The sequence below is a fragment of the Sus scrofa genome, chromosome 2, assembly GCF_000003025.6.
Source record: "Sus scrofa isolate TJ Tabasco breed Duroc chromosome 2, Sscrofa11.1, whole genome shotgun sequence".
In the NCBI taxonomy this organism is placed as follows: Eukaryota; Metazoa; Chordata; class Mammalia; order Artiodactyla; family Suidae; genus Sus; species Sus scrofa.
In genome coordinates this window covers 66707794-66735553 of record NC_010444.4, presented here as the reverse complement: position 1 = coordinate 66735553, position 27760 = coordinate 66707794, and the positions used below count along the sequence as shown (strand labels likewise).

At 41.3% G+C, this 27760-nt stretch overlaps 1 protein-coding gene and 1 pseudogene across 1 annotated transcript in view; one reads left to right on the top strand and one right to left on the bottom strand.

The window, feature by feature from the left end:
- Positions 465–17259, bottom strand: LOC100517213 (annotated as a pseudogene).
- The window catches only part of LOC106508100 (zinc finger protein 791-like), a 60906-nt gene continuing 57351 nt past the window's right edge, over positions 24206–27760 (top strand). Inside the window, exon 1 of the mRNA XM_021083744.1 lies at positions 24206–24375. The gene's annotated coding sequence lies outside the window, so the exon portion shown is untranslated. The remainder of the gene's footprint in view (positions 24376–27760) is intronic.

Here is a 27760-nt window from a genome sequence, read left to right as displayed (position 1 = left end):
ACTGTCATCAAAGTAAAAGGAGTTCCCAAAGTGCCTCAGTGGTTAATGAATCCAACTAGGAACCATGAGGTTGCAGGTTCGATCCCTGGCCTTGCCCAGTGGGTTAAGAATTCAGCATTGCCGTGAGCTGTGGTGTAGGCTGCAGACGTGACTTGGATCCCAAGTTGCTGTGGCTCTGGTGTAGGCCAGCAGCTACAGCTCCAATCAGACCCCTAGCCTGGGAACTCCATATGCTAAGAGTGGCCCTAGAAAAGGCAAAAAGACAAAAAAAAAAAAAAAAGTAATATAGTACTGGCACAAACACATTCACCAAGATCAATGGAACAGAACAGAGAGCCCAGAGAAAAACACATTCACTTATGGTCAATTAATCTACAACAAAACATATTCACTTATGGTCAATTAATCTACAACAAAAGAACAAGAATATACAATGGAGAGTAGTTTCTGTTGTGGTACAGTGGGTTAAGAATCCAACTGCAGTGGCTCAGGTTGCTGTGGAGGCATGGGTTAGATCCCCAGCCTGGTGCAGTGGGTTAAATGGGTTGCCACAGCTGCAGTATGAGTCACAGCTGTGGCTCAGATTAGACAAGGATTACTTTCCATCAAGTTATCTCATGTTACTTTCATTTATACTCCTTCATGGGAGTTTTCATACATAATGATACTGGTCAATAGAAGTGTTTCCCGGGCTGTTTACAAACAAGAGGTTTTAATCTAGTAAATTCATGCTCTCAAAAACTGCTGAGATCAGAGTAGGCTTTCTCACATTCTTCACATTTCATATGGCTTCTGACTAGCGTGCAGTCTCATGTGTCTTCGAATGCTTGAGGGACAAATGTAGGCTTTCCCACATTCCTGACATTGATATGGTTTCTCTCCAGTGTGACTCCTTTCATGTATCTTAAGTGAACTGGGATTAATGAATACTTTTTCACATTCTTTGCATTTATAAGGTCCATCTTTAGTGTGTGTTATCATGTGATACTGCAAGTTATTATACCATGTGTAGGCTTTCCCACATTCCTTACACTCATAGGGTTTTTTTCCAGTGTGGATTCTTTCATGATTTCGAAGAGAACTGGAAGTACTCAACACTTTAGAACATGTTTTACATTCATAGGGTGTCTCCCCTCTGTGATGTCTTTTGTGCACTTGGAAAGAAGTAAAATAATTGAAGGCCTTTCCACACTCATTACATTCATAGGGTTTCTCTCCTCTGTGAATTCTTTCATGTAATCGAATACTTTTAGAACATTTAAAGGCTTTTCCACATTGTTTACATTGATAGGGTTTCTCTCCAGTGTGGCTCCTTTCATGCAGTCTAAGAGAACAGGGATAAATGAATGCTTTCTCACATTTCTTACATTTATAAAGTCCATCTCCAGTGTGTGTTGCCATGTGTTTTCGAAAGCTTGTGTACCACATGAAGGCTTTCCCACATTCCTTGCAGTCATAGGGTTTCTCTCCTGTGTGAGTTCTTTTGTGTGTTTGAAAGCTTTTTTGATATATAAAGGCTTTTCCACATTGTAGACATTCATAGGGTTTCTCTCCAGTGTGAGTCCTTTGATGTGTTCTAAGAAAACTGCGATAAATGAATGCTTTCCCACATTCTTCACATTTATGTACCTTCTCACCATACTTTTGATACTCTTGTGCATTGTGTTCAATGTGACATTTCATATGTCTATTAAGTGATGAATGATGCATGAAGACTTTTCCACATACACTGCATTTCCATGGTTTTAATCTAGGAGTCTTCTTCTTCAGCTTAAGAATTGGAAAAGTGTTGAAGTTTTCTCCACATGAATTACTATCTTTACTTTCAGAGAGTCTCTCTACCATAGCACTTCTGTAAAGAATGTGAAGAAAATTATTAATGATTTCTTTATTAATCATTTATACTTACTGTATTTATTATGATTTATAGGAATAGTTTCTACCTTGTGTGAATTGTTACAAATTAAATATACTTACTTCACCCTCTTTATTAAAAAGTGGTATTCAAATACACCATGTATTAATACTGATTACAAGTGAACTATAAAAACTGAACATTTATATCATATTTAAGAAAACATAATAAAAATAAAAATAAACCAATAGGACCTAATCCAACTTACAAGCTTTTGCACCAGCAAAGGAAACCATTAAAAAAAAAAACCTATGGAATGGGAGAAAATAGTTTCAAATGATGCAACCAACAAAGGCTTAATCTCTCAAATATACAAACAATTCATACAACTCAACAGCAAAAAAACAAACAACCCAATTGAAAAATGGGCAGAAGAACTGAATAGACATTTCTCCAAAGAAAACATACAGATTGCCAACAGGCACATGAAAAAAAATGCTCAATATCACTAGTTATTAGAGAAATGCAAATCAAAACTACAATAAGGTACCACTTCACACTGGTCAGAATGACCATCATTAATAAGTATACAAATAACAAATAATGGAGAGGATGTGGAGAAAAGGGAACCCTCCTTCATTGCTGGTGGGAATGTAAATTGGTACAAACACTATGGAAAACAGTATGGAGGTGTCTCAGAAAACTAAATACAGATCTACCATATGATCCAGCAATCCCACTTCTGGTCATATATCTGGACAACACTTTCATTGAAAAAGATACATGCACCCTTTGTTTTTGTTTTGTTTTGTTTTGTTTTTTTGTCTTTTTGCCATTTTCTTGGGCTGCTCCTGTGGCATATGGAGGTTCCCAGGCTAGGGGTCTAATTAGAGCTGTAGCCACTGGCCCACACCAGAGCCACAGCAACCTGGATCTGAGCCGTGTCTGCAACCTACACCACAGCTCATGGCAACGCCGGATCCTTAACCCACTGAGCAAGGCCAGGGATCGAACCTGCAACCTCATGGTTCCTAATTGGATTCGCTAACCACTGAGCCACGACGGAAACTCCATGCACCCTTATGTTCATTGTAGCACTATTCACAATAGCCAAGACATGGAAACAATCTAAATGTCCATCAACAGGTGAATGGATTAAGATGAGGTACATGTATACAATGGACTACTACTCAGCCACAAAAAAGAACAAAATAATGCCATTTGCAGCAAAATGAATAGAACTACAGATTCTCATATTAAGTGAAATAGGTCAGAAAGAGAATAACAAATACCATATGATATCACTTATATCTGGAATTGAATATATGGCACAAATGAACTTATCTACAGAAAAGGAACAAACTCATGGATGTGGAGAACAGACTTGTGGTTGCCAAGGGGGAGAGGGAGAGAGTGGGACAGACTGGGAGTTTGGAGTAGTAGATTAGTTGATGCAAACTATTGCATTTGGAGAGGATAAGCAATGAGATCCTATTGTATAGCATAGTAAACTATATTCAACCACTGTGACGGAACATGATAGAAGATAATATGAGAAAAAGAATGTATATATACATATAACTGGGTCACTTTGCTATACAGCAGAAATTGACAGAACACTGTAAATCAACTATAATAAAAATTTTTTTAAAGGAAAACATTGTAGACATTTTCAAAGAATATCTAATTTTGAAAATGAGGCAATTTGTTTTGTTTGCTTCTTTTAAAAATTTCATAACATACCACAATTCCTACATGAGACAATGCTTTGTATTGTGAGTGTGACTCACCTTAATTCTTTCCCCTGGTTTTTGTACTGATCATCAATGACATGGTCTTCCTGTTGTGATTCTGAAATGCAGACCCAGAAAAATGATCCCAAAGTATTAGAAATACTAGAAAAATTACTTGATTCTAGGTCCATGATGAGCTTTGACCATACCTAGTTTATTTATCAACATCTATCCTTTTCCACAGTCCACATCTTGCAACAATACCAACAGGTAAGAAACACTTGTTCTCTAACTGACAAAATGAGGGAATCCTTCATTCTTACCTACTAAGACCAGGTTCCTGAAGTTTTCCCGCATTACATCTCTGTAGAGTTTTCTCTGTGAAGGATCCAGTAAAACCCATTCCTCCAGGGTGAAGTTCACAGCCACATCCTCAAAGACCAGTGAATACTAAAAGACCCAAAATCAGTGTACAGTAAGATGCATGAGACTGTGAGCAACAGAATCGTATGTAACCTTCCTATAAATGATGTGTGGATGATTAGTTCTGTCAAAAAGTGATTCTATGACTTGATCACAGGAAGTTTACTCTCTACACTTCCTCAATAATTTAATAGCATCATGAAAAAAATGAAACGTATTTACACATTATTTCTGTGGTCACAGTATTGCTTATATCATAATGGCAGAGCCCAGAGAATACAGGGAAATGAAAATAATGCTATACAAATTAAACAAATATCATTTTAAGGACATTTATTTCTTGAGGAAAAAAAATTCCTTCGTCTTCTTTCTCATGACCCTCCATTTATAGCACTTCATGAGGCAGAGGATCAAGTCTGCATGACGTTTCAATGAATACAGTAAAGAATGGGCACCTTTTCTCTTGTCCTATCACCTAATAGCAGAGTCCAGCTAGCCACATTGTCTCAAAGTCCTCCAGGCCTTTAGAAAAAATGACATGCAGTTGCCTGAATATCAGTATTCTGAGGAAGCTTTGCCTTTAAGTTGTGTAATAATTATCACAGGTTCTGTTTTTCTTTTCTCTACATATAAAATTTAATGCAGGTAGAAGGTTATTTGAAACTCAGACATGGGGAAAAAGGAATAATACCTTAGACCACAAAATTCCTGGGCTCATGTACCTCGGGGCTGCTTCCAGACAATTTTAGACATGAAGTGCACTTACATGCCAGAAAATCTCTTTTTCATCAGACCATAACAGTATATTATCCTGGGCTTTACTGCCCTTGAACAACAGGTTAAGAGCTACAGTTTACAAGAGAGTTCACCAAAGTCCGTAACAGTTTGATGGTGAGTGTTCCTATTGTGAACTTAAGTTTGGCACTTGCCATTAGCCTCTACATGGATTAAATCATGAGCCACGGCAGCTGCCTACCCACAACACCCCCTGAGCAGAGCTCAGGGTGAAAATCAGGAGGCACTCTGTGCTCTGGGAAAACTGGAAGAACAGGTCTTCAGGCAGCTATTTTTAGGAGAAGTTTTATGTGCCCAGTTCTTGCATCTCCTCAAAGCTAGAAAAACACTATAAAGTCCTTCATGGGGATGTCTGCTCCTTGTGACTGGTGGTAACCTTCAGTAGATCAGCAACAAACTTTTGTAAAATGTGTGATGCTTCATGCACCTCCCCCTCACCTTTATCAAATCCTGATATTCCCCCTTTTCCTCCTGGGTAGGATTTCAGCCTGGTCTGTAGTTAAGGATAAAACAAAGAATGTCACAGTCATCAGTGAATGCAGTCACCTCCAATGGTGAGAGCTGGTGAGTCTTGCAGGCTGTGAAAACTCAGGATACTGGCCCTGATAGTGGAGGTGCATATCAAAGGAATGATTTCAGTGAGCTCAGGCCTTTTTTGTTCCTGTTCCCTGCCCTTTGGTGCAAAAACTCCAATATATCCTAGCTCCTCCCTCACCACCTTGGAGCGGTTTCTCAGGGCTGCCTGAGATACTGTCTCCTGGGTTTAAGTCCTAATTTTGCACCAAATAAAACTTAAGTCTCAACTTTCAGGCTGCAACATTTTTTTAAGTTGACACTATGATTACAAAATATGTAGAAGTTTCATCAGAGGTTCCTTCAAAAGAACGTAAATCTCTAATCTGCAACTTTGGTAACAAGTGTTCGCCAAGCAGCCACTACAGTTACCGTCAAGTGAAAATCTAGTCTGGGATGTATGAATTGAGACGCTGTGATTCTTAATCTCACAAGAAGAGAATGAAAACACATGGCCAGAGCCATGACAGCACTTACTTCAAAAGGCAAACTGGGGCGTTTCCTTGTGGCTCAGTGGATAAAGAATCTGGAGTTGTTATTTCAGCAGCTTGTGCCGCTGCTGTGGTGTGGGTTCAATCCCTGACCCAGGAACTTCTACATGCCTGTACCCAAAAAACTGTTCCACCAGAGTTTAACACAAAGACAAAAAAGAGCAAAATAATAGGTGAATATTCACAATATCCATGAACCCTGGCATGACCTTCTTCGACACATGATTTAAGGTACATATAATAAAAATAACTGAAGGAAAAGAAAGACAGAAAACAATAGAAGATATAAGTAACAACTAAGATTTTCCTCAAATTAATGATAGACAAAACCTGCAGATCCATTACGTTCAGTGTACAATAAACATGAAAACACCTAAAATGGAGACCAAAATACATCATATTCAAAGTAGAGAAAAAAAAGGCTAAATCTAACAAAAAATGATACAAAAGAACTTACAGGAGTTCCTGTTATGGCTCAGTGGAAAAGAACCTGACTGGTATCCATGAAGATGCAGGTTCGATACCTGATCTCATTCAGCAGGTTAAGGATCTGGTGCTGCCACAAGCTGCAGTGTAGGTTGTAGAGGCAGTTCAGATCTGGCGTTGCTGTGGCACATGCTGGCAGCTGTAGCTTCAATTCAACCCCTAGCCCAGGAACTTCCATACACTGCAGGTGTGGCCCTAAAAGAACAAAAACCCAAAAAAACAAACAAGCAAAAAAAAGAACTTACAAAGAAGAAACAGACAGAAAGATTCTGAAATCAAATTCATGGTTACCAAAGGAGGTAGGGATAAATTAGGGGGTTGGGATTGACATATACACACTACTATATATAAAATAGATAGGTGTCAAAGACCTACTGTATAGCACAAGGTAATCTACTTAATACTGTGTAATAACCTATATGTGAAAAGAATCTGAAAAGAAACAGATATATGGAAGTTCCCATCGTGGCTCAGCAGTTAACGGATCCGACTAGGAACCATGAGGTTGTGGGTTCCATCCCTGACCTTGCTCAGTGGGTTAAGGATCCAGCGTTGCCGTGACCTGTGGTGTAGGTGGCAGACACGGCTCGGATCCCACATTGCTGTGGCTGTAGTATATGTAGGCTGGCGGCTACAGCTCCAATTGGACCCCTAGCCTGGGAACCTCCATATGCCTCAGGAGTGGTCCTAGAAAAGGCAAAAAGACCAAAAAAAAAAAAAAAAAATCAGATATATGTATATGTATAACTGACTTCTTTGCTACACACCTGCAACTAACACTACTTTCTAAGTCGACTATACTCTTAACACAATTTATCTTAAAAAAAAAACAAAAAACAAAGGCAAAGAGAATATAAGAACATCAAGGGAAAAATATACTTCCAGTATAGAGAAACAAAGACAAAAAGCAAATAAGACTTCTTTTTCAGGAAAAAAAAAAAGTGCAATTATCCTATAAAATTAAGAAAGTAGGACTTTTTTTTGAGACAAAAATTGAGGGCATGTCATTAACATGCCAACTTTGAAAGGAATGTTTAAAAATTTATCAGAGAGAATAGAAATTAGGAAGGAGGATTAAAAGAGGAATAAATAAAGGTAATTATTTTTTATCTCTTTTTTTTTTTTTTGGCCACACCTGTGGCATGCAAATTTCCTGGGCCAGGGATTGAACCCAGGCCACAGTAGTGACAACACTGTATCCTTAACCCATTGAGCCAGGAGGGAACTCCTCTTTTACATTTCTTATATAACAGATGACACTCTGTGTAAAATAATATTAGTAACAATGACATTGGTAATAACTTTGTGGTTAAGTGAAATAAATGATAGCCATGTAAGAAAGGGACAGAGGAGAGCAACTGAGAACTGTGTGGTATGAGGTACCTGTACAATCACTGAAGAGGTACAGTGTTTCTTAACAGAAGATGTGGGTTAGTTCTAAATGCAGACTGAAAACTCAAGGGTAACCACTAAAAATTTTTTTTAATTTAAAAATGTGTAATTAGGAGTCCCCATTGTGGCTCAACAGGTCAGCAGCATATTGGGAGCCCTGGAATGCAGGTTCAAACCCCAGCCTGGCATGATCCAATGTTGCCACAGCTGCAGCTTAGGTCACTCAGATCTGATCCCTGGCCTAGGAACTCCATATGCTGTGAGGAGGCCAAAAAAAGGAGAGTGTAATTGATAAACTAAGAGAGACTAAAATGAACAATCAGGTAAAATGCTCAAAGCCAGAGAAGGTAGGGAAAACAAATGAAATAAATAATGGCAACAAACAGAATGGTAAAGGATGTGGTAGATATTAATCTAACTGTATTCATCACCACTTCAATCATCAATGATCACAATACAACTCACAGACAACTACAGTACCACTAGACATTAGAAATTGTGACTGTACGTTGCTTTTAAAAAGACCCAGTTTTGGAGTTCACGTCGTGGCGCAGTGGTTAACAAATCCGACTAGGAACTATGAGGTTGCGGGTTTGGCCCCTGGCCTCGCTCAATGGGTTAAGGATCCAGACTTGCCGTGAGCTGTGGTGTAGGCTGCATATGAGGCTCGGATCCCAAGTTGCTGTGGCTCTGGTGTAGGCCGGTGGCTACAGCTCCAATTAGACCCCTAGCCTGGGAACCTCCATATGCCGTGGGAGTGGCCCTAGAAAAGGTAAAAAAAGACAAAAAAAAAAAAAAAAAAAAAAAAAAAAAGACACAGTTTTAAATATGAAGACACAGGTAGATGAAAGGTAAAGGGATGGAGAAAAAAGCACCATTCCCAGGGAGTTATTCACTACTTCAGTCATCAGTGGTCTCATGATAACTGAAAGACAAATACAGTAATATCAGAAGTTAAAAATTATATTTTTAGGGAATTCCCACTGTGGCTCAGTGGTGACGAACCTGACTAGTATCCATGAGGATGCAGGTTTGATCCCAGGCCTTGCTCAGTGGGTTAAGGATCCGGCATTGCCAGGAACTGTGTTGCAGGTCACAGGTGTAGTTTGGATCCGGTGTTGCTGTGGCTGCAGCAGAGGCCAGCAGCTACAGCTCAGATTTGACCCCTAGCTTGGGAAGTTCCATGTGCCTTGGGTGCGGCCCTAAAAAAGACCAAAAAAAAAAAAATTATATTTTTGGAGTTCCTGCTGTCGTGAAACAGGATCAGTGGTATCTCGGGAGTGTTGGGACACAGGTTCGATCCCCGGCCCAGCAAGGTGGGTTAAGGATCTGGCACTGCTGCAGAGGCAGCATAGGTTGCAGCTATGGCTTGGATCTGATCCCTGGCCCAGGAACTCCATATGCCTCAGGGTGGCCAAAAAAAAAAATTATAGTTTCATGTTGCCTACAAAAAAAACACTTTTAAATATGAAGACACAGGTAGATGAAAGGTAAAGGGATGGGGGAAAATACACCATGCCAAAACTAAGGAAAAGACAGCTGGCACTGGTATAAGAATTTCAGACAATGCAGATTTCCTACCATGGAAAACTAAGAGGTAAAAATGGACTTTACACATAATGACAAAAGGTCCATTTGCCAAGGAGGCATAAGAATCTTTCATGTGTATGTACAAAGCAACAAAGGGGCAAAATACATAAAGCAAGATGAGAGGAGAAATACACAAATCCATTATTATCTTACATCAACTCCTCATCACAAGCTATAAATTCCAGCAGGTAGAAAATCAGGAAAGAGTTGAACTGAACAAGAAACCATTAAAAAACTTGATTTAACTGTAATCTATGGAATGCTTTATGCAACGAGGGCAGAACTCACACTCTTATCAAGCTCACATGAAACATACACTAAGTCGGAACACATTCTGGGATATAAGATGTATCTTAACAAGTCTGAAAAAAATGAAAATGATAAAAACTATGCTTTTAGACCTCAAAGGCCTTAATCTAGATGTCAATAATAGCAAGAGTTGGAAAACACCCCTTTATTTTGAGATGCAGTATGACATTTCTAAATAACAAATAAGATCAAAGAAGTCTCAAGAAAAATAAAATTTGTTTTGAACTAAATGAAATGAAAACACAATGTATCAAAGGGTCTGGGATGCAGCAAAAGCAGTGCCTAGACGGAAATTCATGCCATCAAACAAAAACACTGGAAAAACACCAAAATGTATGTATAAACAATAACATAAGCATCTACTTTAGGAAATGACAGAAAGAAAGAACGAAAGAAAGAAAGAAAGAAAAAGAAGAAGATATAAAGTGCAAAGTAAGGGAGTTCCTGTTGTGACTCAGAGGTAATGAACCCAACTAGTACCCATGAAGATGTGGGTTTGATCCTTGGCCTTGCTTGGTGGGTTAAGGATCAGTTGTAGCCACAAGCTGTGGTGTTGGTCACGGATGCGGCCAGGATCTAGTGTTGATGCGGCTGGTGGCTGTGGCTGTGGCAGACAGCTGCTGCTCTGATTCTACCTCTAGCCTGGGAACTTCTATAAGCTGCAGGTGTGACCCAATGGGGGGGGGGGGGGAGAAAGAAAAAGCAAAGGCGGCAGGATAAAAGAAATAGTAAAAATTAGGAAAAACTAGTGTAACTGCAGGATATGGATGGAGAAAAAAAAATTCTTTTTAGTCTTTTTAGATTCCCAGGCTAGGGGTCTAATCAAGGCTGTAGCTACACAACCCCTTCCTAAACCACAGCCACAGCAACTCAGAATCTGAGCCACTTCCGTGACCTACACCACAGCTCATGGGAACACTGGATCCTTAACCTACTGAGCAATGCCAGGGATCAAACCCATGTCCTCATGGATACCAGTCAGGTTCGGTTCCGCTGAACCATGATGGGAACTCAAAGAAAAAAATTTTAATTCTTGTTCTTTGACAAGATTAATAACACTGATAAATATCAAGTCAAGATAATAAGATAAGAGGGAAGAGAGAAAGTACTAATGACAGAGAGGAACAGAGTGGGACATGAACCTAAAAAGGATTTGATAAAATCCAACATTCACTTATGAAAACAAACTAATAAAAAGGGAACTTTCACTTCTTGAGAATGAACATCTTCATGAATTCTGTAGCTAAATCTAGAACATTTGTTTGTATAATATGATTATCCCTATGAAACCTCTGAACAAATCTACAATCACACAGATAACTCTTGGATTTAATAAGAGACTGAGATTGAAGGTTAATCAATTGCTGCTTCCCTAGAGACCCACACAAATATATTCAGCTGAACTGGGACAAGGAAGAAAAGACAATTCTAATGAAAAGGAAGTCCTTTAAACAAACAGTGCTGGAAATAATGGGTAACCACGTAAAACACATGCACACACACAGACACACAACGAATGCAGAAAAAGGCCTTACATTTTTCACAAAAAAATTACTCAAAACACATCACAGATCTAAATGTAAAATGCAAAAGTAATAAACTCCTAGAAATTAATACAGAAGGAAATGTAGGTGACTCTAGGTTTACTGAGAATTTGCAACCATAACACCAAACTCAAGGTCTGTTAAATAATAGAAGCTATAATTTAACCTCATCAAAATGAAAAAAACCCACTCTAAGAAAAACAGTGTTAAGAGAACAAAAAGACAGAGAGTAGGAAAAAATCTTAAACACTAACATGGTAAATGACTGGTATCCAACAGATACAAAGAACTATTAAAGCTCAACAGTAAGAAGAAAAACAACCTAATTAAAAATGGGCAAAGAATCTGAACAAATAGCTCCCCTAAGATGATATACCAAAAAGAAATAGGTTAGGAGTTCCCATTGTGGCTAAGAGGGTTAAGAACCTGACATGGTGTCCGTGACGATGCAGGTTCGAACCCTGGTCTCACTCAGTGGGTTAAGGGTCCCACACTGCCCTGCAGATGTGGCTTGGATCTGGTGTTGCCAGGGATGTGGTATAGGTCTCAGCTGCAGCTCCAGTTCGACTCCTAGCCCAGGTCTTCCATATGCCACAGGTGCAGCACTAGAAAGGAAAAAAAAAAAAAAAAAGAAATAGTTACATGAGAATATAGGCAACATTAAAGGACAGGGGAAGCACAACAAAGAGAAAGGGAATCTGTCTAAAAGGTCACATTTGCAGCCTTGAGCACCTACTCAGATCATTATCAAACCCTTTAGGATGCTTCTGCTTGCATGACAGAAATCACAAATTTAACTTAAGAAACTGATATTAGAGAAAGTTCTGGCAGATACAGAAAATGCAGTTTTATTTGAGAAGCAGGAGTAGACACTGCATTTTTATTTAAAAAGTACAATTGATATCCTCTTAATTGATACTATATACTTTCATTTCAATTTTCTTTTTCTTTTTTCTTTCTTTTTTTTTTTTTTTGTCTTTTTAGGACCATACCCAAGGCATATATGGAGGTTCCCAAGCTAGGGGTAGAATTAGAGCTGCAGCCCCGGACTACGCCATAGCCACAGCAACTCAGGATCTGAGCCGCATCCACACCACAGCTCATGACAACATGGGATCCTTAACCGCTGAGGGAGGCCAGGGATCAAACCTGCATCCACATGGATGCTAGCTGGGTTTGTTAACTGCTGAGCCACAACAGGAACTCCCTATTTCAATTTTCTATCCTATACAAAAAAGAAAATAAAATCTGAGTCAAAAAGGAAAAAAAAAAAAAAAAGAGAGAGAGAGAGAGGAATTCCTGCTGTGGCACAGTAGGTTAAGAATCTGACCATAGCAGCTCAGGTCACTGAGGAGGTGTGGGTTCAATTCCCAGCCCAGCACAGTGGGTTAAAGATCTGGCATTGCTGCAACTGTGGGGTAGGTTGCAGCTGCAGCTTAGATTCCATCCCTGGCCTGGGAACATCTACATGCTGAGGGTGGGACCATTAAAAAAAACAACAACTCAACATCAAACGTCAATGGGAAATGAAGAAAAAAAAATAAGATATCACTAAACATTTATAAATGGGTAAAGAACATCAAATATTAGTGTCAATGTTAAGATAATCCTCATTCATTGCTGGGGGGAAAGGAACTTGCTACTCCAACAATGGAAGACAGGAATGTTCTTTAAAAATATATACTCTTAGCATTTTAGGTAAGATTCAGCCATCACACTCATTGCTATTTGTTCAGATTAACTGAAATCTTATGTTCACAGAAAGCCTGTACACTAGTATCTGTAGGGGTTTGATTCATAACTGGGAAGAGTGAGTGTTAAGCAAGTTATCCTTCAATAGTCCAATAAATAAACAATTAGTGGTTTATTCATCACAAGATGAAGTATTATTCAGGAATAAAACGAAATGAGGTATCAAGCCATGCAAACACATGGAGGAAGCTTAAAACCATATTGCTACGTAAAAGAAGCCAGACTAACAAGGTTATACATTGTATGATTCCAAAGATATGTTCTGGAAAAGACAAAAATGTGAGACAGTAAAAAGAGCTCCGGTTTTGGAGTTGCTGTCGTGGCTCAGTGGGTTAAGAACCCAACTAGTATCCATGAGGACATGGATTCAATTCCTGGCCTTGCTCAGTGGGTTAAGGATCCAGCGTGTGGTGAGCTGCAGTGTAGACTGCAGACGAGGCTCAGATCTAGCACTGCTGTGGCTGTGGTGCAGGCTGACAGCTATAGCTCTGATTCAAACCCTAGCATGGGAACCTCCATGTGCTGCAGGTACAGCCCTAAAAAGCACCCCCCCCCAAAAAAATCTCTGGTTTTGAAGGATTTGGGGGGTTGGAGAAAAACATGAATCCAAACCAACTATAATGGAAAAATAAAATTCATTAAAAAAGAGAGAGAGAGATGAATCCATAGATGAAGCACAGATATTTTGGGGGAAGTAAAACTACTCTAAATGTGGATAAAGGATGGACACATACTATACATTTGCCAAAGTGATACTTTATCACTACATTATACAATACAGCAAGTCCATGCCAAGGTAGTCTATTTGTATTAATGCATCAGTATTGGTGTAGCAATTCTAACAAATGTACGAGTCCTGCAAGAGTGGAAAAATAGTGAATACTGTGTGGAGGAGAATGGTTACGTGAGCGTCTCTATAATTTCTGATGAATTCTTCTATAAACCTAAAACTGCTCTAAAAAAGCTGAACTCTTAAAAGTTCCCTGGTTGCAAAGGGGCTTAAGGTTCTGGTGTTGTCACAGTCGTGGCTCTGGTTACTGCTGTGGCATATGTTTGATCCCTGGCCTGGCAACTTCCACATGCCCTGGGGGTGGTCAAAAACAAACAAACAAACACCTGATATCTATACCAAAAAAAAAAAAAAAAAAAGATGGGAGTTCTGTGGCACAGGTTAAAGATCCTATATTGTCACTGCAGCAGCTTGAGTCACTGCTGTGATGTTGGTTCTATCCCTGGCCCAGTAACTTCCACATGCTGCAGGCACAGCCAAAAAAAAAATGAAGACAGACCAATACAACTCGCCCCTGAGGACAGTCTGATTTTTCCCTATGTGTGATTTTTTCCCTTGGGTTTGCTTCTTCATTAAGGATGTTCCAGTTAAGGGATGAAAGGCAGCAACTATCCACTGAGCCCATCACGCACCAGGCTAAACTGTCATCCTTAGTCTCTGTTCTCCCCACATCTGTGCCTTCACTTAATCCCAAGCAAGTACCCAGGGAACCAAGGTGTAGAAGGGTGGCTCCTCTAGCACCAGAGCATCTTTCAAAGGACCGAAAAAAGAAATACCATCTCTCCACCAGGAGAAATAGCCTGAAGAGCCAAGGTTTGGTTCCATCATATCATAAGTAGGTGTAAGAAGCTGAGCTGAGGTGTTGAGACGCTGTTTCAGGACCAGAGCCATAAGAGGCACGTCAGTGGAAGGCCATATGACCACTGCTTATGAGACAGCACTATTGCATAGAAAACCCAGTGCATGGAGACAATTATAACTTTAATGATATACTAATGTGGGACCTAGGGTCGTGCCTGCATCAGAAGCCAATGGACAACTTAAGGTCCCTCCTCCACAAAGCCTCCAATCACTGCCAACAGGGTCAGAAACCTCTTCATGACAATGACTGCTTTAGAGAATTTAAGGAACTTGAGCTTAAACTGGGTCTGAACTAATCTCTAAGCTGTGCCAGATAGACACTGTGGATGTTGGCCATTATAATCCAGAGGATAAGGATCTTTGTTGCAATTGATACAGGGCCAACAGCCTCAGAGTTACTTAAAAGTTTTGGTGAGCCTTCTGCAATCTCACCACCTATTGGCTGCCTTACTCTGTCTCTTCTCTTCCTCTCAAGTAACTGCCCTTTAAGTAATGACTATCCGAGTTTCTATTGCGTCTCAACAGTGAAGAACCCGATTAGTATCCATGACGATTTGGGTTCAGTGACTGGCCTTGTTCAGTGGGTTAAGGATCCAGCTTTGCCATGAGCTGTGGTGTAGGTCACAGGTGCAGCTTCGATCTGGCTTTGCTATGGCTGTGGTGTAGCCTGGCAGCTGCAGCTTCCATCCAACTCCTAGCCTGGGAACTTCCATATGAGGCAGGTTCAGATCCAAAGGGGAAAAAAAAAAGTACTATTTTTTGGGCTGACCTAATTCACAGGGTATAATCATCTCCCAATGCCCAGTCCCCGCCCTGACACACACACACACACACACACACACACAAATGTCTGGGCAAACCCAGCCTCAGTCACACCTTCACTCTAAACACAAATAGATTCCTGCTCAGACATTAACCCAGACCACTGTTAGGAGGGCCCCATTCCCATACTCCTGCTCCCAAAGGACAAAGAATTACAGAAACTGCCAACTTGGAGTCCTCTGATATAGAACCTAGGCATGGTGTGGTCACCAGTGCCACACAGGGCAGCAGAGGGCATAGAAAGCTCCCCAGCAAACAGCAGCTCACAGAGCAGGAGCCTCTAGGCTTTCTTACCAGTCTGTGAACTTAAGAAGCACTAGGGCAAAAGGGAGGGTTACAGATGAACTTTTAGTAGTCAAACATCAAGCACGAGGATCCCAAACAATCATTATATCACAAGGACAAAAACTGTATGAAAAATGGGCATTGGCACTGGGTTGTTCGTATATAAAGAAACAATAAAAGGATAATGAAGCAGTACTCAAAACTGGCTATCTCAGGGTGGCTGGAGTTAAGAGCTGAGAAGTGGCAGAGGATGTGCAGGCAGGGAGTCTCGAGTTAACTTTCCTCCCTCAGGAATTTGAACATTTCCACAAAGGAAACTACTGCAAGATAAGATCCTTTACGGGGTGCAGGGAAGGATAAATTAGGAGGTTGGGATTAACAAATACACACTGCTATATATAAAACAGATAACCAACAAAGACCTACTTATGGCACACAGAACTATACTCAATGTTTTGTAATAAGCTATATGAAAAAGAATTTGAAAAGATATCATATACTATTATATATACATATATATGTCTGAATCACTGTGCTGTACACCTGAAACTAACAATATTATAAACCAACTATAATTTTAAACATTTAAAAAATAAAAATAAAATAAGCAATTCCTGCTGTGGTGCAGCAGGTCACTGCGGTGCAGAGGGTTTCGTCCCTGGCTCAGGAACTTCCACATGCCCCGCACGTCAAAAATAAAACTAAAAATAATAAAATAAAATAAATAAAGAGGGAAAATAACCTCTTAAACCAGAGGTTTTGGTGAGCTTCGGCACTGGTGAACACATGATGGCGCTGGGAAGGTCAAAGGTCTAGGGAAGGCATAGAAGCTCTGCCCTCTTCCCCCAAACTTTGCCCTACACCTACATCTCTTCCAGCTGGCTGCTCACTTGTATCCTTCGAAATATCCTTTGTAATAAATCAATAACAGTAATTTAAAAAAATCTTATCCTTGATTTGATCCCATAAAAACTGCAATCCAGAAAAAGAGAAAACCTCCTTTTCAAAATAAAAGGACAGGGGCACAATAGTTTGTCCCGCTGCGATAGTAAACACTATTGTTCCGGGATGACCCTCCACGTGGTCAACCCATAACCTGGGGCGGACTCAGGGCTGCGGGTGCAGAGCTGCCCAGAGAGGCTGTAGGGTCAGGCTGAAGTCGCCACCCTCAGTGACCCGACAAGACGCCCGGGGTCCCGGCTGCCGGCTCAGCCCCCAGGCTGCGAACCGGAGGAGACTGAGGTCCGCGCAACCGGGTGGACCCGGGTCCGCAGACTCTGGAGTTGCCCCAGAGGAGGCCGCTTCCGGCCAGTTCCAACCAGTGCCTCCGTTGGGTCTCCCCACCCCGGGCAGCACACTCACCATTGCGAGGTTTCCTCGGCTTCTGCGTCCTTCCCTCGATTCCACCGACCAGTGCAAGTCAGAGCACGAAAGGAGAGACTGAAGCACAAGAAGGAACCCTGAAGGATCAGCAACACGCACCACCTGCGCGGTGGGAAGGAGAAAGGACGTCCACGCCTGTGCTGCGGGTTGCCCACCTCCCTCAGCGGCCTCCTGGTTGGACAGTTTCCAATGCCCCGCCCCCTCGTGCCTGAGTGACAACCTGTGGGAGGTGGGATAGGACCTGTCCCCGCCCGGCACTTTTGGTTAGGAATAGAACTTTTTTCCTGGCAGGGGATTGTCCCTGCTGTCTTCCGCAGCTCCTCGTGCGCTGAGATTGCTAATTAGTTTCAAAATGGAGAAGATACAGGTTAAGAGGATGGCCTAGGCCAGACCTGCCTGAAGCAGGAGGGTCTGATGTCCTCCAGGGAATTAAGGGCTTGTTGTAAGGCTCTGTGGCCACTCTTGGAACTGAGCCTCTTTTTAAGAAACGCAGACACTTAAATGTGGAACTCACTGTCTGTAATGAAGAGGCTGGCTCCGTTTTCATCTTTGGTCCTTGACAGCACAGAGCTTTCCACCCATCCTTGCCCCATCCCCAGTCAGTACATAATACTTAAGCTAAAGAATCTCGGAGCACTTGGCTGTGGGAGGAAGTCTGCATCAGTCAGTCCTAGCCGGGTGTTAGGACAAATCTCAGTCAAATCCCAAGCTGTGAGGTTTGCTTATTAACTTTTCAGCTGTACATTTTATGCTAGAAGGAAATTTATTCTTGATCAGTGTTCCCTGTGTGCCTAGAAAACCTTGAAACGTCAAGAGCTGTAACATCTCTAAGGCAATCATGTTACTATTTCCACTGATAGAAGAAAATAATTGTTTTGTAAAATTGGAATGCACCTGAACTCTTCCCACCCCATGTTCCCAACTGTAATGTAGTATAACTGACAAAATTGCATTTAAAGATTAACAGATGATAATCTGATACACTTATACTGTATCATATAATTGAACTTTTCTAAGAGACTGAATCTTAGGCATTCTGACCCTACAAACAAAAATAAACTGAGCGAAGACTGGGTGTATTAAGTAACATGGAAACTCTTATAACCCCAGGAGACTGCATTGCAAAACTCTTTTATGTTGTAAAACACTTCATGCATTTTTTATAACAGCTTTATTGAGATATATTACACATATTGTGGAGGGCACCCTTTAAGTGTACATTTGAAAGATTTCAGTATATTTGTAGATATGTGCAATCATCACCACAGTCAATTTTTGAAGATTTTTGTCAATTCAAAGTAACTCCTCTGGGAGTTCCTGTTGTGGCCCAGCAGAAATGAATCTGACTAGCATCCATGAGGACACAGGTTCCATCCCAGGCCTCACTCAGCAGGTTAAGGATCCATCATTGAGGTGAGCTGTGGCATAGGCCCCTAACCTGGGAACCTCTATATGCCTCAGGTGAGGCCCTAAAAAGACCAAAAAAAAAAAAAGTAACTCCTCTGCTCTTTAGCTGTGACAGTTAATCTTCCCATCCTCCCCCTCCAATCTTTAGCCTTAGAAAACCACTAATCCATTTTCTAGTTCCCTATTCTGATCTTTTGTGTGAAAAGAATTATGTATAGAAGTTCCCTTGTGGCTCAGTGGTTTGAGGATCCAGCATTGCCGCAGCTTCGGCACAACTGTGGCACGGTTTCAGTCCCTGGCCCAGGAACTTCCATATGCCACGGGTGCAGCCAAAAAATAAATAATTATATGCTGTGTTTTGTTTTTTTTTTTAAATGGTCTGTACCCGTGGCATATGGAAGTTCCCTGGCCAGAGATTGAATCCCAGTGGAATTTGAGACCTCTGCGGCAGCGCTGGATCCTTACCCACTCTGCTGGGCAGGAGATTGAACCCGCGCCCCAGCACTCCACAGAGGCTGCTCATCCCATTGTGCCACAGTGAGATCTCTTACATTTTTACCATTTTAAGTGTATAGTTCAGTACTATGAAATATATTGCTATTGGGAAAGCAATCTGCAGAACTATTTGCATCTTTCAAAACCAAAACTCTATACCCATGTTGACCTGAACAAATGGACTGTCAGTTGTTTCTCCAGCAAAATATGGGTTTATCCAGGATTAGCAAAGAATTGCACATCGAGGTCTGTAATCTTGGCAAGCCATGGCAAGTTCCCCTGCAGCAAGAAGAGGAGGATTCTTTTTTTTTTTAATTTTATTCAGATATAGTTGATTTTCAAAGTTGTGTTAATTTTTGCTGTACAGCAAAGTGATTCGGTTATACATATATATTCTTTTTCATATTCTTTTCCATGATGGTTTATCACAGGATTTTTTTTTTTTTTTTTTTTTTGGTTGCACCCACAGCATATGGAAGTTCCCAGGTCAGGGGTCGAATCGGAGCTACAGCTGCCGGCCTACACCAAAGCCACAGCAACAGCAACTCAGGATCTGAACCATGTCTGCGACCTATACTGCAGCTCACGGCAGCACAGGATCCTTAACCCACTGATAGAGGCCAGGGGTGGAACCCTCATTCTCCTGGCTAGCCAGGTTCGTAACCCGCTGAGCTGCAATAGGAACTCCCTAACACAGGATATTGAATATGCAAGACCTTGTTGGGAAAGGAGAATTCTTTTAAAGAAGGGAAAGAATGTTGGGAGGACTATAGTAATCAAAGAGTGATCTGAAGAATTGAGAGTTCAAAGTATAGTGGATTGGAGTTCCCATCTTGGCACAGTGGTTAATGAATCTGACTAGGAACCATGAGGTTGCAGGTTCAATCCCTGGCCTCGCCCAGTGGGTTAAGGATCTGGCATTGCCGTGAGCTGTGGTGTAGGTCCCAGACATGGCTTGGATCCCACGTTGCTGCTGCTCTGGTGTAGGCTGGCGGCTACAGCTCCGATTCAATCCCTAGCCTGGGAACCTCCGTATGCCACAGGTGCGGCCCTAGAAAAGACAAAAAAATCAAAATAAAATAATAATAATAAAGCAAACAAACAAACAAACAAACAAAGTACAGTGGATTTTCACTAGTGGAGTTATGACAGTTTCTCTTTGGCCAAGGTCTTGAAACCAGAGAAAAGAGTCTTCTTCCCTTTGGGTGCAGCTATTTTTCTAGGCTGTGAGCACTCCCTCTTCTGGTCTCTCAACTCTATTTAATTGAGGTTTCTGGTTTTTTTGTTTTGTTTTTTTAGAACCATTATACAAGTGCTCTTACTCCCAATGCCCAGCCCCTGGCAAAAACCATTCTACTTCTTGTCTATAGGAATTTAACTACTGTAGGTGCCTAATACCGATAGAATCATATGATGTTTGACAGGCTGATTTCACTTAACATAATGTCCTAAGGTTCATCCATGTTGTGCCACGTGTTAGATTTTCTTCTTTTTTTACGGCTAAGTAATACAATGTATGTACCATGTTTTTGATCCAGTCAACTGTAGGTGAACTTTTGAGTTACTCTCATCTTTTGGTTACTATAAATAATGCAAATATGAACACATATATCTGTTTAGATATGTGTATGTTTGAGTCACTGCTTGCTTGCTTGCTTTTTTGGCTTGGCCCTTTACCCACCGCACCAGGCTAGGGGTCAAACCTATGTCCTGACGCTGCAGAGACAACACTGATCCCCTTGGGCCACAATGGGAACTCCCTGAGTCACTGCTTTCAGTTGTACTTCAATTGACATAAGTTGAATTGCTAAATCAACTGGTAAACTCATTTTGCAATTTTTTGAGGAATTGCCATTTTTTTATACCATCAACATGATTTGGTTTTATTTTATATTTTCAGATTCTTATTCCTTTTATGATTTTAATTTTATTGAATTATAGTTGATTTACAATGTTGTTTCAACATGGTTTTATATTCCAAGCAATAGCAAACAAGGATTCCAAAGGATGTTTCCACTTTCTTGATAGTTTCCTTTGAAGTACAAAAGTCATTAAATGTCCAAATTACTTTTTTTTCAGCTTCTGTTTTTGGTGTATTATCTAAAAATTCTTTCCAAATCCAAGGTCAGCATTTTTTTTTAGGCTGCACCCACAGCATGTGGAAGTTCCCACACCAGGGATCAAACCTGTGCCGAAGTAGTGACTTGAGCCACAGGAGTGACAATGCCAAATCCTTAATTGCTAGGCCACCAGGGAACTCCAAAACAGACTATTTTAATTAGCATAAAATTCAAATTAACTCATGTTTAAGCCAGAATGACTTTCCCATATCTCAATATGTGAAAATTTCTTTTATTACCATTAACGGATGAGTAGATAAACACAACATGTTTTATTCAATCGATGGAATATTATTCCACCAAAAAATGAAGGAAATATTTAGTCATAAATGACCCTTGAAAAAATTATTTGAGTCATTCAAAAGACCATATATTTATAATTCTTTTCATTTGAAAGACAAGGATAGGGAAATAGAAAGTAGATCAGCCCAGCAATCTCACTCCTGGGCATATATCTGGACAAAATTTTCATTGAAAAAGATACATGCATCCCTATGTTCATGCAGCACTATTCACAATCGTCAAGACATGAAAACAACCTAAATGACCATCAACAGATGAATGGATTAACAAGATGTGGTATATATACACAATAGATTACTACTCACCCATAAAAAAATAACAAAATAATGCCATTTGCAGCAACATGGATGGAACTAGAGACTCTAATACTAAGTGAAGCAAGTCAGAATGAGAAAGACAAAAGAAAAATACCATATGATATCACTCATATCTGGAATCTAATATATGGCACAAATGAACCTATCTACAGAAAAGAAACAAACTCATGGACATGGAGAACAGACTTGTGGCTGCCAAGGGGGAGGGAAAGGGAGTGGGATGGACTGGGACTTTGGGGTTAGTAGATACAAACTATTGCATTTGGAGTGGATAAGCAATGAGATCCTGCTGTATAGCACAGGGAACTATATCTAGTCACTTGTGATGGAACATGATGGAGGATAATGTGAGAAAAAGAATGTATATATATATATATATATATAACTGGGTCACTTTGCTGTACATCAGAAATTGACAGAACATTATAAATCAACTATAATAGAAAACATACAAATCTTTTTTAAAAAAGAAAGTAGACCAGTGGTTTATTAAGGCCAGGGTTTAGAGGAAGAGGTCAGGAAGATTAGAGTGACAGCTGAAGGGTAGAGGAATTTTTTTTTTTTTTGTCTTTTGCCTTTTCTAGGGCCGCACCTGTGGCATATGGAGATTCCCAGGCTAGGGGTCTAATTCCAGCTGTAGCCGCCGACCACTGCCACAGCCACAGCCACAGCAACACAGGATCCGAGCCACATCTGCAACCTACACCACAGCCCACATCAATGCCGGATCCTTAACCCACTGAGCAAGGCCAGGGATTGAACCTGCAACCTCATGGTTTCTAGTTGGATTCATTAACCACTGAGCCAAGACAGGAATTTCAGGAATTTTATTTTGAAGTGACCAAAAACTTCAAAAATTGCATGTGGTGATGATTGCATGTATCTACAATTATACTGAGACCATGAAAATGTACATATAACGTATGCTGTCATGTGCAATACAGCTTAATAAAGCTGTTTGAATAAATCAATGCATGAGGTGTTTTACAACGTAAAAGAGTTGCAATGTAATCTCCTGGGAGTACAACATTCCAGGTTAATTCACATCCATCACCTCACTTAGTATCCTACATATTTATGCGTGTGTGTGTGTGTGTGTGTGTCTCTCTCTCTCTTATATATATATATATATACACACACATACATGTATTTTTTATTTTATTTTATTTGTCTTTTTAGGGCCGCAATTATGGCATATGGAGGTTCCCAGGCCAGGGATCGAATCGCAGCTATAGCCGCCAGTCTTCACCACAGCTACAGCAATGCAGGATCCTTAACCCACTGAGCAAGACCAGGGATCAAACCTGCATCCTCATGGATACTAGCCAGATTCGTTTCCGCTGAACCAAGAAAGGAACTCCAGTATCCTATATTTTTGTTTGTGAGATCAGAATGCTTTTGATCCACTCTCTTAGCAAATTTCAGTTGAACAATACAGTATCTGTGTATCAGATTATCATCCATTAATCTTTAAATGAAATTGTATTGTCTGTTACATTTCATTAAAGCTGAGGGAGGCAGGAAGAATTTCTAGGTGCATTCCAATTTTACATTCTAATTATTGTTTTTCTTCTATCAGTATAAATCGTTATATGATTGCCTTAGATATAGCTGTTGACATTGCAAGGCCACAGGAAATTTAGATAAACTTCCTTCCAGGGTAAAATATACACTTGAGAAGTTAATGAACATCTCACAGGAGTTTCTGTTGTAGCTCAGTGGGTTAAGCACCCATCAGTATCCATGAATATGTGGGTTCCATACCTGGCCTCACTTAGTGGGTTAAGGATCTGCCCTTGCGGTGAACTGTGGTGTAGGTCACAGATGCCACTCAGATCCTGTGTTGCGGTGGCTGTGGCGCTGGCCAGCAGCTGCAGCTCCGATTTGACCCCTAACCCTGGAATGCTGCAGATGAAGCTCTGAAAAGAAAACAAAAGCAAAAAAACCGCGTCAGAGTTGGGGTTTGGCACCCAGCTAAGGCTGACTGATGTAGACTTCATACCAGAGCCACTTGTTCTGAGGTTAAGTACCCCGTGACTGGGGATAGGTCAGGGTGGAAGCCTCAGCGCTGTCTAGGACCAACTTTGAAAATGGAGCCAGCTTCTTTATTAGAGACGGTGAGTTCACATTTAAGTGCCTTTCTTAACAAGAAGCCCAGTTCCATGAGTGGCACAGAGCCTTACACCAAGCCCTTTACCCTTGAAGGATATCAGGCCCTCTCGGTCCAGGCAGGTCTGGCCTGGGCCATCCTCTTAATCATCTGTATCTTCTCCATCTTGAAACCCAATCAGGAATCCTAGTGCAGGAGGAGCTGCGGAAGACAGCGGAGGCAATCCCAAGTCTAGAAAAAGTTCTGCAATTCGAAAGTGCCTGGTGGGGAAAGGTCCCATTCGAACTCCCACAGGTTGTCACTCAGGCACGAGAGGGCGGGATATTGGAAACTACTCAACCAGGAGGCGGCTGAGGCAGGTGGGCGGGGCGGTCGCCGCGCACGGAGTGGACGCGCCCTTTTTCCATCCCACCGCTCAGGTGCGCGTTGCTTATCCTTAATGGTCTCTGGTTGCTTGTTAGCCTCTTTTGTCCTGCCTTGACCTGCCCTGGTCGTTGGAGTAGAGGGAAGGACGCAGAACCCGAGGAAACCTCGCGATGGTGAGTATGCTGCGGCCGGGGTGCGGAGAAGCAGCGGAGGGACCGAACGGATCCCCGCGGGATCCGGCCTTTTGGGACCCGGCCTCCTAGTTAGTGCTGGAGTCTGCGGATAAGCATGGGTCTGGGGCGCGGTGAGGACCTTGGTCCCTTCTGGCCCGCGGCGTTGGGGTTGGCCCGGCAGCCAGGACCCCAAGCATCCTGTTGCGTCACTCGCGCAAGAACTTTGGGCCCTGGAGTCTCTGGGCAGCTCTGTGCCTGCGGGCCCTCTTCTCCCCTAGATTGATGGTCTTTATCTTAGAGACAGTTGTGACTGGTTCTCTAAGGTTCAGGCATGGAATTAGCTGTAGCCTGAGGGGTCCCAGCCCATCCTTTCTGCCCAGGGGCCACCATTTTTTCCTCTAAGTTTGTCAGATGCTTGGGAAGCAGAGTCTCAAATCCAAGACCCTGGCCCCCCAAAGCAGCGCTTTGTAGGGCTGGCAATAAATCATTAAATTTCCAGATCATTCCCCGCATTCCCAGTCAGCTTCCCGACTCTGAGTCACATTATCTGTCATTCATGGTGCATTTAAAACAAGCCCAATCAATTTTTTTTTTTTTTTTTTTTTTTTTTTTTGCTATTTCTTTGGGCCGCTCCGGCGGCATATGGAGGTTCCCAGGCTAGGGGTTGAATCGGAGCTGTAGCCCCCGGCCTATGCCAGAGCCACAGCAACGCAGGATCCGAGCCGCATCTGCAACCTACACCACAGCTCACGGCAACGCCGGATCGTTAACCCACTGAGCAAGGGCAGGGACCGAACCCGCAACCTCATGGTTCCTAGTCGGATTCGTTAACCACTGCGCCACGACGGGAACTCCCCAATCAATATTTTAATTGTTTATCCTCTTTGCATAAGAGTTATAGATGGCTTTTTTTTTTTTTTTTTTTTTGAGGGAGGTGAGTCTGTGGATATTTACCTGAATAACCACTGAGACCCTTGAATAACCACTGAGAAAGGTTGCATGAAGTCCTTTCTCCTTCTGATTTTTCTTTCTGGGAACAGACGTTCTGTAGGAAGTCCTTTTGTGGTAGTTTTTTGGGGAAACTTTCATGGACAGTCTGCCCTTGACCACTGCCCTTCCCTGGTTAATCCTATGAAAAGATTTATTCGCTTAACTTTCTTTTTTCAATACTGTAAAATGTATTTAATTAATAAAGCTTGGAAGACCATATAGATACATTCAGAAGACGTATGAGATGTGAATTTAAGGGGGAGTAATTCCAGTATTAAATTATGTTTGTTAAGACTTTTTAAATTTAATTTTTATTTTATATTAGAGTATACTTGACTTACTGTGTTGTGCTAGTTTCAAGTGTACAGCAGAGTGATCAGTTATACATACACATATATCCATTCCTTACCAGATTATTTTTCCATGTAGGTTATTACAGAATATTAAGTAGATTTTCCTGTGCTTATACAGTGGCTCCTTGTTACCTATCTATTTTATATATAATAGTGTGTATGTTAATCCCATCTTCTTCATTTATCGCTCTCCCCTACCTTTGCACTTTGGTAACCATAAGTTTGTTTACAAAGCCTGTGACTCTGTTTCTGTTTTGTAAATAATTCATTTGTATCTTTTTTTTCTTTTTTAGATTCTGCATATAAGTGATACATTATGTTTGTTTTTCTCTGGTTTACTTAGTATAATCTCTAGGTCCATCCATGTTGCTGCAAATGACATTATTTCAAGTTTTTTGTGTTTTTTTTTTAATGTCTAGTGGCCCATTGTGTTTATGTACCGCATCTTCTTTGTTCATTCCTTTGTCTTGGACATTTAGGTTGCTTCCACATCTTGGCTATGTTAAATAGTGCTTCACTGAACACTGGGGTGCATTATCTTTTCGAATTAAAGTTTTCTCTGGGTATATGCCCAGGACATTTGTTAAGAATTTTCGTTTCACATTTTGTCATTCCCTGAGTTAGTGGTAAATTTTTGCAGATGCTCCTTCACTTTTGGTTGCTTTCAAATGAAATTCCAAGATTTAGATTTGCAGACAAAGAGTATGAAAGAACAATTAATTATGTGATAAATAACCTTGCCTGGGAAATAATAATTGACTGACATTTTTCTCTGAAAAGAATAGATACTTGGGATTTTCCGGGTAAACTGGTAAAGTGGTTTATAATTTCATTCTTTAATTTCCACATAAACACTGGGTTCGAGTGATTTTTGCTCAGTTGTTTAAACAAGATTTGTGTATTTAAAATATCAGTGTTGGTCAAGAGTGACTATAATGGGGAGCAGAGTGTGAGGTGAGTGTCTTCAAGCTAAGGCCCCTTTTGACCTGCAAAGGGAGGTACTCGAAGGCCCAGTTGGCTCTTCCTGGACAGCCTCCCCCTGCCTGCTTCTACCTGTTCACACCCACCTCAAGTTGTCTTTATACTGCAAGAAGCTGCAGAGCCCTGAAATCTGGGGGTGCAAGGGCACAGGGGTGTGGGGTGATGTACTTTCTGGGTTGTAATCATGATTTCCTTTGGCCTAGACATTTTATTTTATTTAAAAAAAAATTTTTAAGAGTTCTTGTCATGGTGCAGCAGTTAACGAATCCGACTAGGAACCATGAGGTTGAGGGTTCAATCCCTGGCCTCACCCAGTGGGTTAAGGATCTGGCATTGCCGTGAGCTGTGGTGTAAGTTGCAGACAAGGCTCATATCCCGAGTTGCTGTGGCTCTGGCGTAGGCCAGTGGCTACAGCTCCGATTAAACCCCTAGCCTGGGAACTTCCATATGCCGTGGGAGGGGCCCTAGAAAAGGCAAAAAGACAAAAAAAAATTCTTTTTAGGGCTGAACGTGCAGCCTAGTTCCCAGGCTAGGGGCCTAAGCTACAGCCGCAGCAATGCCAGATCTGAGCCGCACCTGTGACCTACACCAAAGCTCACAGCAACACCAGAGTCTCCTGACGTGTGATAATGGAAGCCTGGGAGAGGGAGAGTTCCTTGCTTACAGGATGGGGGAGGGTATGGGAAGCTCTCAGAGATTATTCCTGTGGCTGCTTGGGTGGCCCTGCCCTCATTTAGGGACTGACCCTTCACAGGGTCATTCATTTTTTTGTGGTTTGCAATTTTACATCCATTACTGTTTAAAGAATCAAATCTTGCTGTGATTTCCTGTGTAGAAAAGCTAAAATTCAACTCCAAAGAAAGGAAAAGTAACTTAAGAAGACTGCCAACGTATCTTGCTCTACTCCTCTGCTCTAAACTCCAGCCATCCTCGGATAATCAGTTTAGATCAAGCCTTCATCATCCTCATAGTATTTCTTTGTGTACAGACAACTCCATGCAGATGCCTCTTTTGCTTACAGTTTATATTGTTGTAATGATTATTTGGGATCCACCTATTTG